An 18353-nucleotide genomic window follows, 5' to 3' on the forward strand; every position below is an offset into this window, starting at 1 on the left:
CGCTCTCAATGGGGCGCGTGGTAAGTTGTGCGTGGATTGCGGAGAGTAGCATGAGCCTCCACGTGAGGAGCCTCTGCGGTGTCAAGCACAACGAGCCACGTGATAAGATGTGTGGATTGACTTTCTCAGAAGCGAAGGCAACTGGGACTTGTCCTCCACCACCCGGATTGAGGTGAGTAACCGTGCCACCACGAGGACCTACTAAGAAGTGGGAATTGGGCATTCCAAATTGGGGAGAAAAGGGGATATAAATATATATATATATATATATATATATATTTTTTTTAAAGTATTTTTTACTTAATATAATATAAAACATTTTTTGGATAATTGATGGTTACCTTCATCAGTCAGTCTTTGTAACGATGTGATTGTTATCTGACTCATGTTGCAGCACGGACCTTTTTGAGTGTAGCGCTGTGTGTGCTTGTTGCTGTGCAGTAAAGATATACACACAGATACAGGTTGCTCATCTGAGTTATTTATTCACTCACTCTTGAGAATGAACAGGAGTGAAACATGGTGGCAGTGGAGGGACTCGTTAATACGTGACAGAATAGAGAGCAGCATGAATAGTCCAAGTTTAAGGGAGAGATAACTAAGAGAGGAAAATCTGACGCTGCAGAAATGTGTTCAGATTTGCAGAGCCGCAGAGTTGTTAAGGGAAAGCAGCAAGACAATCGAAGGAAGATCAGTTGAGGAAGTTCATGCTATACAATCAGCACCAACATGTAAAAAAGGCAAAAGCTGATGAAAGGAAGGCTGAAATCAGTTGCAAATTCTGTGGAAAGGCACATGAAAGAAATAAACAGAAATGCCTAGTTTATGGAAAAATGTGTATAAAATGTGGGAAAGTCAATCATTTTGCTACAGTGTGCAAGTCAAAACGAGGGCATGTAAAAGTTGTGAAACAGAGAATGAACTGTATGAGGACATTTCGAGCATCACAACAGAGACTATAAACAAAGTCACAAAGAGCCAAGATGGGCAGCCAAGTCAATTGTTTGCTGCTATGCTGATCGGGAACAACCTGGTTAAATTTCAGCTAGATTGTGGGGCAACTTGTAACATTTTTCCCATAAACCTAGTGAATCCAGATGTACAAATAGAGGAAACAGATCAAGTACTTGTCATGTACAACAAAAGTACATTGAAACCAATAGGCAAATGCCGGATAAAACTGAGAAATCCACGAAACAAAAAACTGTACAGCCTGGAGATCATGGTTGTTGATGCACATTCAGCAGTACCGTTACTTGGAAGTAAAGCAGTCCAGACCATGAACCTAGTTAGCATGCAGTCTGAGAATATCCTGGTGGTGGACTGTCATGACTGAGACAAACAGAGAGAAAACAGATGGGCAATGGACAATGGAATAAATAACAAATGAATTTACAGATGTGTTTACAGGTGAAAGTTGTCTATCAGGGCACTACAAGATAGAGATTGACCATGGAGTGGAAACAGTGAAACTGCCCAAGCAGAGAGTACCAGTCGCGATGATGGGACCACTGAAAGAGGAGCTGAACAACTTCCAAAAACAAGGTATAATAACACCTGTTGAACAAAGCATTGACTAAATAAGCAGTTTAGTTGTAGTAAAGAAACCTAGTGGCAAATTGAGAATTTGCATAGACCCCAGACCACTGAACAAAGCCTTAAAAAGTAGTCATTTCACCCTGCCCACGATTGAGGATATTTTGCCAGAGCTATCAAAAGTAAGAGTATTCACTGTCTTCGATGTAAAGAATGGCTTCTGGCATGTACAATTAGATGACCCATCAAGTTACCTTACCACCTTTGCAACACCATATGGGAGATACAGGTTGTTGAGAATGCCCATGGGTATTAGTCCAGCACCTGAGGTTTTCCAGAGAACGCTGAACCAGGCATTGGAGGGGCTCCCGGGTATACATGTAATCGCAGACAATGTGCTGATAACAGGGGAGGGAGAAACTTTGGAAGTGGCGAATAGTGACCATGATCAGAAACTGTTTGAACAGATTGTTTTTGGACAGATGCAGAGAGAAAAACATCAAGTTGATTGCAGACAAATTCATACAATGTGAAGTGCCGTACATTGGACATTTACTTCACGTCAGAGGGATTAAAAGTAGACCCAGAGAAAATAAGGGCTATAAATGAGATGCCAAGACCAGCCGCTGTGAAAGGGACAAAGACTTTTGGGCATGGTGAATTATTTGTCTAAATTTTACAGTCATTTGTCAGATCACTGTGAACTGCTTAGACAAATAACGCACAAGGACAGTTTTTTGGGGACTGGACTGAGATGCAGGAACAGGCCTTTTAGAGCATAAAGGAAACCATAACCAAGGCACCGGTACTAAGATACTATAGCCTCAAAGAAGAGTTAACTCTGCAATGTGACGCATCAGAGACGGGTCTGGGCGCAGCATTGTTACAAGGTGGCAAACCAGTAGCCGTGCACTCTCACTGGGCTATGCCCAGATTGAAAAAGAGTGCCTAGCTATAGTGTATGGCATGGAGAAATTTCATCAATACACATATGGTCGTAAAGTTCAAGTACAGACTGACCACAAACCACTAGAGAACATTGTCAGGAAGCCACTGCTGCATGCACCCAAAAGGATGTACAAAGAATGTTTTTGAAGCTGCAGAAATATGATTTTGACATAACTTATGTTCTGGGAAAAGAGATGCGTTGGCGGATGCGTACTCGCCTTACAGTACAGCAGAAGGATCCGTTGAAAGTGAGATAGAATGTGTAAATATGGTTCACTATCTCCCAATATCCGATGAGAGACTGAATTCAATCAGAAACTAAACAGAAAAAGACAAAACACTTCAGACATTGATGCAAACAATTAGAAAGGCTGGCCTACCAACAAAAGAAATGTACCTTGTGAGATAGCTCACTACTACTAATTTAAGGATGAACTAAGTGTACAGGATGGAATTGTATTTAAAGGAGAAAGAGCTGTGATACCAGATGCACTCAGAAGTGACATGATAAACCGAGTCCACTCCACTCATCTCGGTATGGAAGGATGTCTTCCGAGAGCAAGGGACTGCCTGTACTGGCCAGGCATGATTGGCCAAATAAAATGATACATTGAAAAGTGTAACCCCTGCAGGTCTTTAGAAATGAAACAGCCTAAAGAATCACTCAGCCCACATGATGTGCCGGATCGATTGTGGTCTAAGGTGGGCACAGACATGTTTGTTTTTGAAAACAGAGATTATCTGATAACTGTGGACTATTTTTCAAATTTCTGGGAAATTGATCATCTACCAGACACAAAGTCTTCTACTGTGATTCGCAAACTGAAAGCCCACTTTGCAAGACAAGGCAAACCAGACATTGTGTTCTCGGATAATGGTCCACAATATACCTCAGTGGAATTTCAAAAGTTTAGCAGACTCTGGGAGTTTCAGCATAAAACCTCATCACCAACTCATCCTCAAAGTAATGGTAAGGCAGAGTCTGCTGTCAGGACAGCATACGCCTGGAGCTGAGGGCCAAAATGTCAGGACGAGACCCATACCTGGCAATCTTAGATCACAGAAATACTCCATCACAGGGTCTGAATGCAAGCCCTGCTCAGAGACTGTTAAGCAGGAGGACACGAAAACTTCTCCCAACACACAACAATCTGCAGCAACCAAAAGTGGTAAAAACAAGACAGGGACTGAGACAAAACCAAAAAAGACAGGAATACTACTAAAATAGACACACAAAAGACTGACACTTTGAAACAGGGTGATTGAGTGAGAGTATAACCAACACAGCCACACAGGATCTGGCAGAATGCAACATTTCTGGAACCTGTCAATAAACACTCATATAAGGTAGAACTGGACACTGGAGGTGTCCTAAGGAGGAACAGATGTTACATCAGATGCACATTTTGTCAACAACAAGACATCAATCCGGGACCATTTGCTACATCCGCCAAACCTTCAATGACTATGGAGCACTTTGGACAGTCACATGGTGACACAACACTCGTTGTCACTACCAGAGCGGGTCGGATAAATGTCAGACCTCAGTATTTAAAGGACTATGTTCCTTAGTTATCCATAGAATGATTTCTCACCCTCTTTGCACTGGTCTTGTTTAACAGACTGTACTCCTTTCAGATTTAAAAAAGACTGTATATTTAAAGTCTAAAGCCTGGAGTTCTTTTTCAGAGGGAGGGAAGGAAAGGGAAATGTTCGGAGAAAGTACAGTTAAAGAAAAAAAGAGAAAAAAGAGAGGATGTAACATTGTGATTGTGACTCGTGTTGCAGCACGGAACTTTTTGAGTATAGCGCTGTGTGCGCTTGGTGCTGTGCAGAAAAGATATACACACGGATACATATTGCTCGTCTGAGTTATTTATTAATTCACTCTTGAGAATGAACAGGAGTGAAACAGTCTTTATTCGAATATATTTTATCACAGAATGCTGCGATTGACCAATCAGAATCAAGGATTAAAGAGAGCTGTGTAATAAATCTCTATTATAATAACCCATTGTTAATCTGTATGAATGTATGTGTACACAGTAGAGCTTTTTATAGACAACTGAAGTGTTTTGCATGCGATATAAACCAGTCTTCATTAATGTGTAGAAGCAATTGCAGTCAATGAGCTCCAGTTACTTGGATGAGAGTTAAACTCACATTCATTCCATTTTATCTTTGTTAAAATGCACAAACAGTAATTCTATTCCCGCAGTGGCCCATCATTCAGATCTCAAAAGTACAGTATCCATTTAGAGTTTCATCAAGCAGCCAATCACCGGAAATGCAATAACAAACGTCTTCAGGCAATAACATCTCTCCCAGTCCTACTGTACCAACTATCATTATGGTTTCTTTCCAACACAAAATTATCTATTCTGTCTCAGAGCTAATTGCAGGGCTTTAATTGCTTGCGTTTTGATGATGGCATCAGTGATTAGTTAATAAGCACATATAAATCCAGCTCTCTCAGGTGTAAGCCGTTTGAAAAGCAAAAGTAACAGCCATTTATGTGAAAGCAAGAATGGCAGAGCCTTGGCTTAGTGGGTAATGTGTGTACGCTGATACGTTGATGCTTATGCAGGCAATGTAGGTTTGATTCTGACTTACAAAATTAACCAATCATGTTCCATCTTTGTCTACATGTTATTTCTTGCCCTTTGCTATGCACTATTAATAAAAATGGTTAAAGACCAAATGAACATGCCGTTTGGCTATGTTCGTAATGTAATATTAGTTTACTTCATACTAAATACTGCAGAGTATTTATACAAACAACATGTAAAACAGAACACATTCTGTATATGTAGAATGCTGCAAAAGTACATAGCATTGTGGTCACATGACCTCACTATGTTGCATGTTTGATTCACTGACTGCCATCCAGTTTATTATATACGTTCTCATATACAGTTCTTTTGCATTTTATTAAAATTGTTGGCAAAATGTTTGATCAAATGATGGCTCAAATTATCAAATTATGAGAATTACAGCTGATTTTACTTCTGGTTTCCTCACACTGGAAATGGAAGGTCAACAGTGAACATCAACAGCTTTATTTTACTCTTTCTTTTGTTTGACCAAAAGAATGTTATTTTAAAAAATGCAAAGAAAACTGCATGCATTCTTACAGTTTTGCTCATATAATGGAAAATTAAGTGAATCTGAATGAACTTTTTGTCACTAGGCCTACATTGCATGGTATTTTGTATACATTCTGTTATAAAAATAAAGCATTTTAATTATATAAATTTAAAATATAAAAAAATAGAATAAATAAAAAAGTGATACTGCTTTGCAGGAGCAATGTTAAAAGAATAGCTCACCCAAAAAGTAAACTTCTGCCATCATTAATCACCCTCGAGTCGTTCTGAACCAATATGACTTTTTTCATCCAAGGAACTCAAGGATGAGCGTTGCGAGGATCATGATTGTGATGGCAAGCTCCAAAAGCTCATAAAAGCACCATACAAGCCATCCATAAGATTCCTGTAACTCAACTGGTAGAGCATGGCACTACTGTACCAATGCCAAGATCATGGGTTCGATTCCAAGTAAACACACAAACTGATCAAATGTATACCCTGAGTGCACTGTAAATCACTTTGGATAAAAGTGTCTGCATATATACTATATAATGCAGAGTAGTATGATAGAGAGTATTATAGTAGAATGCTATTCTGAACATAGCCCATATTTCTGTCTTTAAAGAAGGTCACCGGAATGGACGGTTAGTGCAGCAGCATTGAAAGCTCATCCTTCTCAGAGGGTGTGTTCACTCGCACTGCCTCGTCTGGTTGTCTGATCGCCCCTTGCTGGCTACTGTGAGTAAACGCATCACATTCCATCTTGCAATGCCAAACTAAATTTCAGAGGATCTAAAATAGAGCTGCTCAGTCCTGAAAGTCTACTTTCCTGCATTGTTTTGTTCCAACTATAATCTCTTCAACTCTGGGGCATTTTTGGGCTGCCGCCTGCAATTTTTTACATTAAAATCTAAAAGCTCACCATTTACACATATTGTGGACTATTTGCCAAAAATTACTCCAAAAAGTCTTATTTTATACCACTAAATGGCAAAAAGTACTATCACCTTCCATCACAAAATACAGATCTGAAATGTAGGTGGCGCTCTAACGCTTTTTAGCCCTAACAGATGTGCTCGTCCACAGACATTGTCTAATTTTCAGTTCAGGCACCACCCCCATTGTTTCATTGAATATCTCGGCCTCTGAGTGGACTAGAAGCTAAATCTAGGTGTCATTAGAAAGCTCCCCCCCTCCCCCCAGTTATATAATTTATAATAATTTATCATCAACAGTCGATAACATATTTCAGATGATTTGTTTAGCATTCTTTTTCTGCTGGACTGCATATTTTGTTCTGAACATCTAAGATATAACAATGGATTAAATCACACATGCAATCTCACAGGCTAGTAAAAATGGAAAAAGTTTTAGGGAAATGCCTAAGGTAAAAGCAGATAAAAGCAGATAGCTATTTGGGGCTTACAGCAGCAGTGATAGGTGCATAAAAGTGGCGTTTGTATTTGGTGTCTTACAGAAATCATATTTCACTTTGTGATTCTTTTGAAAATCTTTCGAACTGTGGTATTAGGGCAACAAAATCAACTGTACATATATAAACTGCATGTATTCGGAGATTTGAAAATGTTAAGCATTAACTTTTTTCATGACATTGTGCCCCCTTTTGGACCTTCCGGCGGATTAATCTGCATCACAATTTGCATCAATAGAAGTACACAGTATAAGTGTGCAGTATGTGAATTGGGATGGTGCTCAATTGGGTTCAAAATGACAATGTTCAAAGTTCAGAATTAAACTCCAAAGGAAGGTAGAAACTGTTCCAGCTTGGCTATAATAGTTTTTGTAATAACCTAGTTGCTTTTTATTATTGGTTTGTCACTATGCATCTCACTTTTGAAATATTGCGTAAGACATTTGCTAAAACAGTCTCAGGAGCCCTGAAGCACATTCCACAGAGCTTGTTTTTACTGTTCAATGGATGACACATTGTCTCTTTTTCTTTATCTCTTTCTTGTAGCCTCTCAGTTGAATGTTGCGGTTAAAACTGCCGAGGCGAGCCCAAGGGTCTGCCAGTTAGCACAGTCAAAGAGGGTGAAGATGGTACTGAGTCACTTCATTGCCAGTTCAAGCACCCACACAGACACCTTTCTGACCCTCTGCACCCTCCGCACATATACTGCAGCTGGCCTGTAAGTGCACTACTTTCTCATACTGAAAATCATTTGAGGAATACTACATGGCCAAAAATATGTGGACACATACACATTGTAGCTGCATTGTCACTAAATGTAACATTTATAGATCTTGTAAATGTGTTCTTATGCCTTGCAACTTAAACATTTGGATTTCTGTGAGTCTTTGAATATTTTTGTTGCCAATTCTGCTGATTTAAACTTATTACCATGAGAACATTATTTAGCTGGCTAACACAGACAAGGTTTTGTCAAAATTGTAAGAATGATCTGTGATAGTTTTAGAGCCATCAGTAAGAACGGGTTGAAAAAGTAAAATTAATCACTCGTATTTTGCATCGTTTTCCAGCACAGCTAATTTATTGCAAAGAAACCTTAAAGGAATATTCCGGGTTCAATACAAGTTAAGCTCAACTGACAGCATTTGTGGCATAATGTTAATTACCACAGCAACAAAATATATTTTGACACTTCCCTTCTTTTCTTTGAAAAAAGGAAAAATCGAGGTTGCAGTGAGGATGGAAGTGAATGGGGCCCATTTCTGGAGGATTTAAATGCAAAAATGTAAATCTTATAATCTTATGAAAGCACTTGTATAAATTATTTTGTTAAAACTTGTGTATTATTTGAGATGTAAAGTTTAAATCAAGCAAGCAGAGCGCACGTGTCAAGCTCGAAGAAGTGTAATTGCACTTCAAATCATGATCCCGCCAAGGAGACTGCAAATGTCAACATTAATAGTGAAAAAGGAGTTCCCTATCTGTCACTCACTCGACGTTGTGTCGATGTAGTGACACTAGGGGTCACTCTTGGGAGCCCAAGACACCTCTGGTCTTTGATAAAAGGCCAATGAAAATTGGCGAGTGGTATTTGCATGCCACTCCCCCGGACATACGGGTATAAAAGGAGCTGGTATGCAACCACTCATTCAGATTTTCTCTTCGGAGCCGAACGGTCATGCTCATTGAGCTGAATTCTACTGTTCATTCACCTCTGCTGGATCTGACGGCACATTTCAGCGGCTTCTCCCTCCTCTGCACTGGTGCACTGCAGAGAACGCCCCTGGGTGCTTCGGCAGAAAACAAAGAGTATATTTTCTGAAAGAGCTTTTTCCTCTAAAAGAGTATATTTCTCTAAAAGAGCGCACACACGGAACGTATTTTTAAAGATGCCTTTCCGATTGTGTGTTATTCCTGGTTGCGGTCGTTATGTCTCAACTTCGGATGGTCATGATCGCTGTCTTTCGTGTCTGGGCGCGACCCACACGGAGACAGTGTTTGTGGATGGTTCATGTTCTCATTGCAAGAACATGACCATGGCAACGTTACGGTCGCGGCTTGCTTCGTAAGAAAACAAGCCACCCCAGCGCTCCCCGCCTCGGTCCTTCTACCTACGGGTATGAGGCCACTGTGGCTAGCACTGGGGGCGATTTGGGGAAGCCAATGGGATCGCCTCTGCCAGGTATCCCCCCGCGGACCTCCCATTCCCCAGCACGCTCGTCTGCCCCAGTCGGGCTTCCGGATGAGTTCGCCGGCTCGTCTCATGGCGAGTCTGGCTTCTTGTTCGGAGCCCGCGAAGATGATGAGCTCTCGAGCGCAGCATCGAAGAGCGGGCTTGTCCAGTCGGACGCAGAAGCCTCAGCTGGGCTCCTCCCCTCGGGGATGACTGCCCAGTCACAGGCTGATGCCGAAATGATGGACATGCTTTCTCGGGCGGCCGCGAGCATCGGGTTAGAGTGGAACCCTCCACTCTCCCCTGAACCCTCGCGGCTTGATGATTGGTTCCTGGGCTCGTGGCACCGCTCAAAGCAGCCACGCCCCGCTCCAGTGCCTTTCTTCCCGGAAGTGCATGAGGAGCTGACGAGATGGGAGGCAACTTTTACTCTCCGGCCCCGATCCCGCAGTTCCCCCGCTCTCACTACCGTCGATGGCGGGGTGGCCAGGGGCTATACGGCGATTCCCCCGGTGGATAAGGCGCTCCTGGGGCACCTATGCCCGCAGAGTGCCCCACCTGGCGCGGACGCCCTAAGCTCCCGTCCAAGCCCTGTAGGCTCATGTCGTCCCTGACGGCTAAAGCCTACAGCGCTGCTGGACAAGCCGCCTCTGCCCTGCACGCCATGGCTCTCCTGCAGGTTCACCAAGCCAAGGCATTGAAAGAACTATACGAGGGTAGTTCCACCCCAGATTTGATGCAGGAACTGCGCTCGGCGACCGACGGCGCGGTCTCTCGGGCGGACGATGGCCACATTAATGGTCCAGGAGTGCCACCTTTGGCTCAACCTGGTCGAGATGGGTGAGGCTAACAAGACACGGTTTCTTGCTGCCCCCATTTCCCAGGCTGGCCTATTCGGTGACACCGTCTAGGACTTTGCCCAGCAGTTCTCGGCCGTGAAGCAGCAGACGGAGGCTATCCGGCACATTCTGCCCCGGCGCGGCTCAAGATCCCGCACCCTGTCTGCTCGTCACCAAGGGCGTCCCCCTGCGGTGACTGCATCGGCTCCGCCACAGCCCGCCCCTTCAGCCCGGCCCCGGCGTGGAGCCCACCGCAGGAAGCAGATGCCATCTGTCTCACAGTCGGCACCTAAGAACTCACGGAGGTCATCAAAGCACCCCTGAGATGGGCGACCCAAGGACGAAGGAACCCACTCACCTGGAGCTGGTAAGAAGATCACTCCATCCCCCGGTGGAGGGCCGGGTGGAAAATCTTTTGTTGCCTTTTTGTTTGATTTTGCTGCATGTCCAAGTGGCTGCGGTACCCAACAGTTCAGCAAAAGAGTGGTTTCCTTCCTCCCTGGGTCACATACCTGGTGTGCACGGTCATCATCACGACCACCGTCCACAGGTTTTTCATTGCAGGATTGGCGCTCCAGCGGTGGTCTTTTCGCCCCGAGCACCCAGCTGTGGCACGCAGCTGCCCCTGATGTGGCAGTCTCCACGGGCTACGAGGACAGGCCTCTTCCTCCCCCATCCCAGGCTGTTCCGGGGGTGGTCACAAGGAGCCAGGTAAGTGCTTCGATGTCCCTAGACTCAGCACGGCCACGACGTGGTGTGGCACCTCGAGCTCTGCCCCACGGCAAGGCCCCACCTGCCGGTACGTCTGACGACGTTGTCCCCTTGGTCCCCCTTGCATGGAACTTGGATGCATGGCTTGCGTTTTCCAATCCATCGCGATGGCTGATCCGGACCATCCGACTCGGCTACGCGATTCAGTTCACCAGGCGCCCGCCCAGATTCAGTGGTATTCACTACACCTTGCTCAAGGACGAAAAATCGCTACCCTCCTTCGGAAGGGCGCGATAGAACCTGTCCCTCCAGCCGAGATGAAGAAGGGGTTTTACAGCCCCTACTTCATCGTACCAAAAAAAGGCAGTGGGTTGCAGCCAATCTTGGTACTGCGAGTACTGAACCGGGCCTTACACAGACTCCCGTTCAAGATGCTGACGCAAAATGCATTCTGGCAAGCGTCCGGCATCAAGATTGGTTCGCGGTGGTAGACCTGAAGGACATGTACTTCCACGTCTCGATCCTTCCTCGACACAGACCCTTCCTGCGGTTTGCATTCAAGGGTCGGGCGTATCAGTACAAAGTCCTCCCTTTCGGCCTGTCCCTGTCTCCTCGCATCTTCACGAAGGTCGCAGGGGCTGCCTTTGCCCCATTAAGGGAGGTGGGCATTCGCATTCTCAATTATCTCGACGACTGGCTAATCCTAGCTCACTCTCGAGACACATTGTGCGCACACAGGGACTTGGTGCTCTCACACCTCAGCCGACTAGGGCTTCGGGTCAACTGGGAAAAGAGCAAGCTCCTCCCGGTTCAGAGCATCTCTTTTCTCGGTTTGGAGCTGGACTCAGTCTCTTTGACGGCGTGCCTTACGAACGAGCATGCCCAGTTGGTGCTGGCCTGTTTGAAGGCATTCAAACAGAAAGCAGCAGTTCCACTGAAACTTTTTCAGAGGCTCCTGGGGCATATTTCATCCTCGGCGGTAGCCACCCCGCTCGGGTTGATGCATATGAGACCGCTTCAGCACTGGCTTCAGACTCGAGTCCCGAGATGGGCATGGTGCCACGGGACACATCGCGTGGTCATCACGCCGGTCTGTCACCGTCTTTTCAGCCCTTGGACCGACCTCGTTTCTACGTGCAGGTGTTCCTCTAGAACTGGTCTCCAGGCGTGTCGTGGTCACAACAGACGCCTCCAAAATGGGCTGGGGTGCTGTTTGCAATGGGCACACAGCCGCCAGCCTGTGGACGGGCCCACAACTGCATTGGCACATCAACTGCCTCGAGTTGCTGGCAATTCTGCCACCCTGCGGAGGTTTCGGCCATTGATCCAGGGCAAGAACGTGTTAGTTCGGACAGACAACACGGCAACGGTAGCATATGTCAACGGCCAAGGTGGTCTGTGCTCTCGTTGTATGTCACAACTCGCCCGCCATCTCCTCCTCTGGACTCAGTAGCACTTCAAGTCGCTGCGAGCCACTCACATCCTGGGCAACCGCAACACTACAGCGGACGCACTGTCATGGCAGGTTATCCTCAGGGGAGAGTGGAGACTCCACCCTCAGGTGGTCCAGCTGATTTGGAGTCGATTCGGACGAGCACAGGTGGACCTGTTCACCTCCCAAGAATCCTCCCACTGCCCGCTCTGGTACGACCTCACCGAGGCTCCCCTCAGCATAGACGTGCTGGCACACAGCTGGCCCACTGGCCTGTGCAAATATGCGTTTCCCCCAGTGAGCCTACTTGCACAGACCCTGTGGGGGGCCTTCAGGGTCTACAGAGAGCCCCCTTTGAGCCTTTGCAGTCAGCCCAGCTTAAGGCACTCTCCTTGAAGACTGCCCTCCTGACTGCGCTCACTTCCATCAAGAGGGTAGGAGACCTGCAAGTGTTCTCTGTCAGTGTAACGTGCCTGGAGTTTGGTCCGGGTTACTCTCACGTGATCCTGAGACCCCGACTGGGCTATGTGCCCAAGGTTCCCACCACCCCTTTTAGGGACCAGGTGGTGAACCTGCAAGCGCTGCCCCAGGAGGAGACAGACCCAGCCCTGTCGTTGCTGTGTCCAGTGTGCACTTTACGCATCTATTTGGATAGCAAGCAGAGCTTTAGGATCTCTGAGCAGCTCTTTGTCTGCTTTGGTGCACAGCAGAAAGGAAGCCCTGTCTCCAAGCAGAGGATCGCCCACTGGCTCATTGACACCATAAATATGGGATATCACGCCCAGGACATGCCGCCCCCGGTAGGGCTACAAGCCTATTCTACCAGGGGTGTAGCGGCTTCCTGGGCCCTGGCCAGGGGTGCATCTCTAACAGACATTTGCAGAGCAGCAGGCTGGGCAACACCCAACAACACCAAGGTTCTACAACCTCCGGGTGAAACTGGTTTCGTCCTAGGCAGTGGCACGCAATACAAGCGGATAAGCCCGGGATAGCCGGCCGGGTGTATCGCTTGCACATAGCACCTTCCACCTCCCTTTGAGCTGAAGACGTGCACCATTAATTCCCAGTAGTGTTCACAAACTATGTTGCCTGGTTGACTTCCTCCGAGCCCTGTGGCAGTCGAGTTTTCGGAGAGACTATGTGCCGGTCCAGTACACATGCTAACTAAGAGTCCTGTTCTGGGGTAGGTGCTCCGCATGTGGCAGTTCCCGGTAAGGTTAACCCCATGTGATATATATCTTCCGCTAATTCGTTTCCCTATTGGCAAACTGCGTCTTCCTTGAGCAGAGCCCCTCTGCCCCAGTGTCCATGTTTGTAGTAACTCCTCCCCCGTTGGGTAGGATCTACCCAGATCTACCCATCTACCATGTGACATATTCTTCTACTTAAATAGTCCCCCCCCCCTTGGGTGAGGTGTGGTCTCCGCGGTGTCTTCCCCTTGGGAGGGACACCCCCCGACTAGACCTGGCGGCCCTGTCGGATAATCCCCCTTCTTTTTTAGGGAGTGGAAAAAGAGAAGGGGAAAAGAGGCCACGACTGGGTTAAGCCTGTCTCTATCTCTTGAGTAGTCGATTTGTCCCCAAAGGGCCGTTCGACATTCATAACTATGTTGGGGGAGGTTACGTGTGGACCTGGTATGCTGGCTATGAGGCACACAGTAGTCTGCCCACCACACACCGCCAGTACACGTAACACAGTTCAGCCAGTTGTGGCATTTCGTATAGGGATTCCTAGTGTCACTACATCAACACAACGTCGAGTGAGTGACAGATAGGGAATGTCATGGTTACTTCTGTAACCTCCGTTCCCTGATGGAGGGAACGAGACTTTATGTCCCTCCTGCCACAACACTGAACTACCTGCTGAAATGGCCGGACCTTATATCGTCTCCTCAGCATAAAACCTGAATGAGTGGTTGCATTCCAGCTCCTTTAATACCCGTATGTCCGGTGGAGTGGCATGCAAATACCACTCACCAATTTTCATTGGCCTTTTATCAAAGACCAGAGGTGTCTCAGGCTCCCAAGAGTGACCCCTAGTATCACTACATCGACACAATGTCTCGTTCCCTCCATCAGGGAACGGAGGTTACACAAGTAACCATGACGTTTTATTTTGGTCCGTTTCTCACCCAAAACTGATTATATCGCTTCAGAAGACATGGATTAAACCATTGGAGTCTTTTAGATTAACTTTATGCTGCTTTATGTCTAATGGAGTGGGTCTTTGTCTTTTTAGAGAATGAGAGAAATTATGGAAACGTTTTGGTCACAATGAAAAGAGCCATGCTCAACAGCATAATCAGTAGAATTTAGTATTAATGGACCCACCAATTCCCAGATTTCCAACAGCAGCTCAGGTGGAATACCACTGAGGCCAGGCAGTTTTTGCTTTTTTAGTGATTTAACCGCAATGTATAGTTCTGAAAGAGACAAAGGGGCTTCCAAGGACTCTTTTAGATCACTATTAAGTGCAGGTAGGTCCAGAACCAGCAAAAACTTAGCAGCAGCTGAGTTAGCTCCAGATACCTCAGAAGTATACAGATCAGAATAGAAATCTATAAAGGTTTTATTAATAGCTGCAGGATCTGAGGTGACCTTGCCTTGACCATCATATATTCCATCAATAGAGGAAAGCTTTTTGTAATTTTTCAACCTTAATGCTAAGAGCCTACTTGGTCGATCTGCATGTTCGTTATAGAGATTCCTGGTCCTGTGAAGCTGAAACTCTGCTCTCAACATGGACAACTCATCATATTTATTCCTTACAAAAGCTAATTCCCTAGCCGCTTTATCAGAATAGCTGCTCTTCTGCACCAACTCAAGATTTAGGATAGTCTTCTCCATTTCGGCTATATTCCTAAGGCGGGAGGAATTAACATAAGAAGCAAACTGACACGGATTCACCAGGCTCTCTCGCCACACACACACACACAGCCTTCCCTCTCTCCCGAATACTAATCACCTGCACCTGTCTCTCATCACCATGTTAATCAGCTCCCTACAAAAGCCACACTCACCCCTCAGTCGATGTCTGGTCTCCCATGGAATACAGACTCACTTACCTGCTACTTACCTGTTCACCAACGTCCTCAAAGTTCTACTCCAAGCGATTTCCTACCATTCCTCCAAGGTTCCTCTCCAACGTTCCCTACGATCTGTCTCCCCTGTTTCTCCTCTCCTCGTGTTCCCGTCTGATGTTTGTGAGTGTGGCTCATCAGGACTCTGTTCTTATTTTGAATACAGACTGTTATTAGTGTACTGCTCATCATTTGCTACTCAACATCTTCTGATTGACACCCACCTGTTTACATCCTCTGTTTGTTTAATAAATACCTGCCTTCGGGTTCAAACACCATCCTCAAGTCTGGGTTTCTGTTACACAAACGATATAGGATTACTGTGTATATAACACTTTGTGACCTCCCAAATCATTTGGGAGTTGTCAGCCAATGATGAATTAAACTGTAAAAATTCAGTTAGTCCTTCACGGAGTTGATTTATAAATTCAGAATTTTGGAGCTGTGTAGTATTAAACCTCCATTGCTGGGGTACAGGAATAATAGGCAGAAAAATAAATGAGTAGAGAATTGGACCATGATCAGATAGTAGTACTGGAAAAATATCAGTTTTGCAGATATCAGAAAAAAATCAGGGGGAAACAAACAGATAATCAGTATGAGAATATACATTATGTCTACTAGGGAAAAAAATTTAAAGTCTTTATTAGGGTTTAACATACGCCATGCGTCCCATACATTACATTCCCCAATAAAATGCTTCAGTGCTCTGTCAGCAGGAGATGGAACGGGTTGTGGATACGACATGTCTAACATGTTATCTACTACCGCATTAAGACCCCCTCCCAATATAAACTGAAACCCCTTGACCTTCAGCAGTGTCGCAGCTGTATCATCTATAAAGTTTGGTTCAAATGGACTTGGTGCGTATATTGACGCGAAGCAAATTTTTCTATGCATTACTGTACAGAGCACGTAAGTAAATCGACCCTCTCCATCAGATCCGCACCTTTGAACAGTAATACTGGGTTTCCTTCTTGCAACGATTAAGATTCCCTTGGATTTCAATGCAGCACATAAAGAGGAAATTATCATAAAATGTTTATTTTGAAATCTGTGTACATCTTTGTGTTTAAGATGCATCTCTTGAAGTAAAGCTATGTCGACATGATGGCAGTAAAGCCAGTCCAGACACTTAACTCTCTTGGCAGGTATATTAAGGCCGCGCACGTTCCAAGATATGACTCTGAGATCACTCATCACGGAGGATGAAACAACCAACAACCATCTCCCACCCTCTCCCAGTTAGTAGACCACAATAAGTTGATTTAGCTATCTTTAACAATAATCTCTCCTCCTCCTTGCTCCAAAAATGTGCTTGACATTTTAAATAATGTATAGGCTTATTACACCTACCTATTATCTCGTAGGTCTTAAAATTAATTTATTATAGAAACCTGTAGATAGGGTTAAATAAATATTCTGTTACAGCGGATATCCAAAATAAAACGCATAGCCTACATAATCTAAATTCGACCACATTCTGACTCAAATCTAAATATTCTTGTTCATGTAAATGTGTTCACCCATTTATTAATATATTTAGTTAGTCACTGACTCATATTTGCATCACTAAAAAAAAATCAAGTCAGCACGCACTGGCACACCAGAGCATAAGCACAAAAACTTTCGCACGAATGCTTGTCAGCTGATGTATGCATAAAAACACTTGTGCATCAGTTTCTGCCTTTCTAAATTCCGATTTGTTCCTCCCTCCTTCCTTTGGCCCCTCCTCCCTCCTTCCTTCGTTCCTTCCCTTCCTCCCTCCTTTCTTCCTCCCTTCCCTTCTTTCATCCCTCCCTTTCTTCATTCTTTCTTCTTTCCCTCCTTCCTACCTCCATTCCCTCCATCCTCCTTTCCTCCCTTCCTTCCTTCCCTCCCTTCTTTATTCCTTCCTTCCTTCCCACCCTACCTCCTTCCCTCTGTCCTCCCTCCCTCCCTTTTTTCTCTCTTTCCCTGATCCCTTCACTCCCTCCTTCCTTCCCTCCCTCATTCCTTCCTTTCATCCTTCTATTTATCAATCCATCCATTCTTAGCTCCCGAACAGGTTAATCCTCTGCGCGCCCTTGCTAGGCCCGTATCATGGCCCATTCCAGGTTGTGTTCTGAAGGCTATAGCCAGTAAGAGACTGCCGGTTCTGGTCTGACCTAAGACCCGTCAGGCCCTGTTTGAGGGATACGACCATTACAGGGTCATTCCTGCTGCCTGTGCTGCCACGGCCTCCCCAAGACTACTGGAGCTGTCTTTACCCTTACCACGGAAATGTAAAGGCCAATAAATAACCATCCCTCCAGGCTATTGTGGTATATTTTTTCACTCCACATCATTCCACTAATGGTCAAGGTTTCTTGCATTCAGGAATTTTATTTTAACACACTGCAAAACATCATTACTTTATCATTAATTATTTAGTAATTTTGTATTATTTTCTGATAAAATTATCTAAACATTTTGAAAACAAGATAATAAGTCTTGCTTTCAGAAAAATGTGGGGTCTATGCTCTAAGTTTTCATGTTTTCATACTACATATGTTTTTATATATATATCAAACTCCTATTGCTATGACCTTTTTTAGGTCGTGTCTTGTATTTACCATCATTTGCATATGCCCAAAACATTTCAGTTCCAAACAACAGAGGGGAAGGAAGAAAATGTTTTATAGGCATTTCAAGCAACATGGAAAATCTTGATAAAGGAGAAAAGTATTTGATTTCCCTGTATGTTGATTTGAATGATTGGTTAATACAGCTCTTCCTGTAGCCTGCAGGCAAAGTCAGTTGTGTTATTTATGTCAACTAATGTATGCCACTGATAAAGATCACTGAATGAATAATGAGCATCAGTGTAGTTCAACCGCTGACAATATTTAAATTCATAAACATCCACAAACATGTTACAATTTCCATTATTTAAATGTAATAAATTGTCAATGTACTGTAGTACAAGCTTGTGACGCATATCCAGTGTCCATATGAATCATTTTTTCATTATCCAAAGAAACCTATTTGCTGGTGTGGTGATGTGGGCGTGGCCGAGCGATTTCTGTGGAGAGCAAGGCCGGGAGAGGAAGAACGGTAAGGACTGACACCTGTGGGAAATTATTTTTAACAGCT

The 18353-nt window shown here is 44.8% G+C and overlaps 1 pseudogene; it reads left to right on the forward strand.

Annotated features, from left to right (window-relative positions):
* The first annotated feature begins 3126 nt into the window (after window positions 1–3126).
* On the forward strand, window positions 3127–17517 carry LOC127442757 (testicular haploid expressed gene protein-like; annotated as a pseudogene).
* The last annotated feature ends 836 nt before the right edge of the window (window positions 17518–18353 follow it).

This window comes from Myxocyprinus asiaticus, chromosome 6, assembly GCF_019703515.2.
Source record: "Myxocyprinus asiaticus isolate MX2 ecotype Aquarium Trade chromosome 6, UBuf_Myxa_2, whole genome shotgun sequence".
Classification (NCBI taxonomy): Eukaryota; Metazoa; Chordata; class Actinopteri; order Cypriniformes; family Catostomidae; genus Myxocyprinus; species Myxocyprinus asiaticus.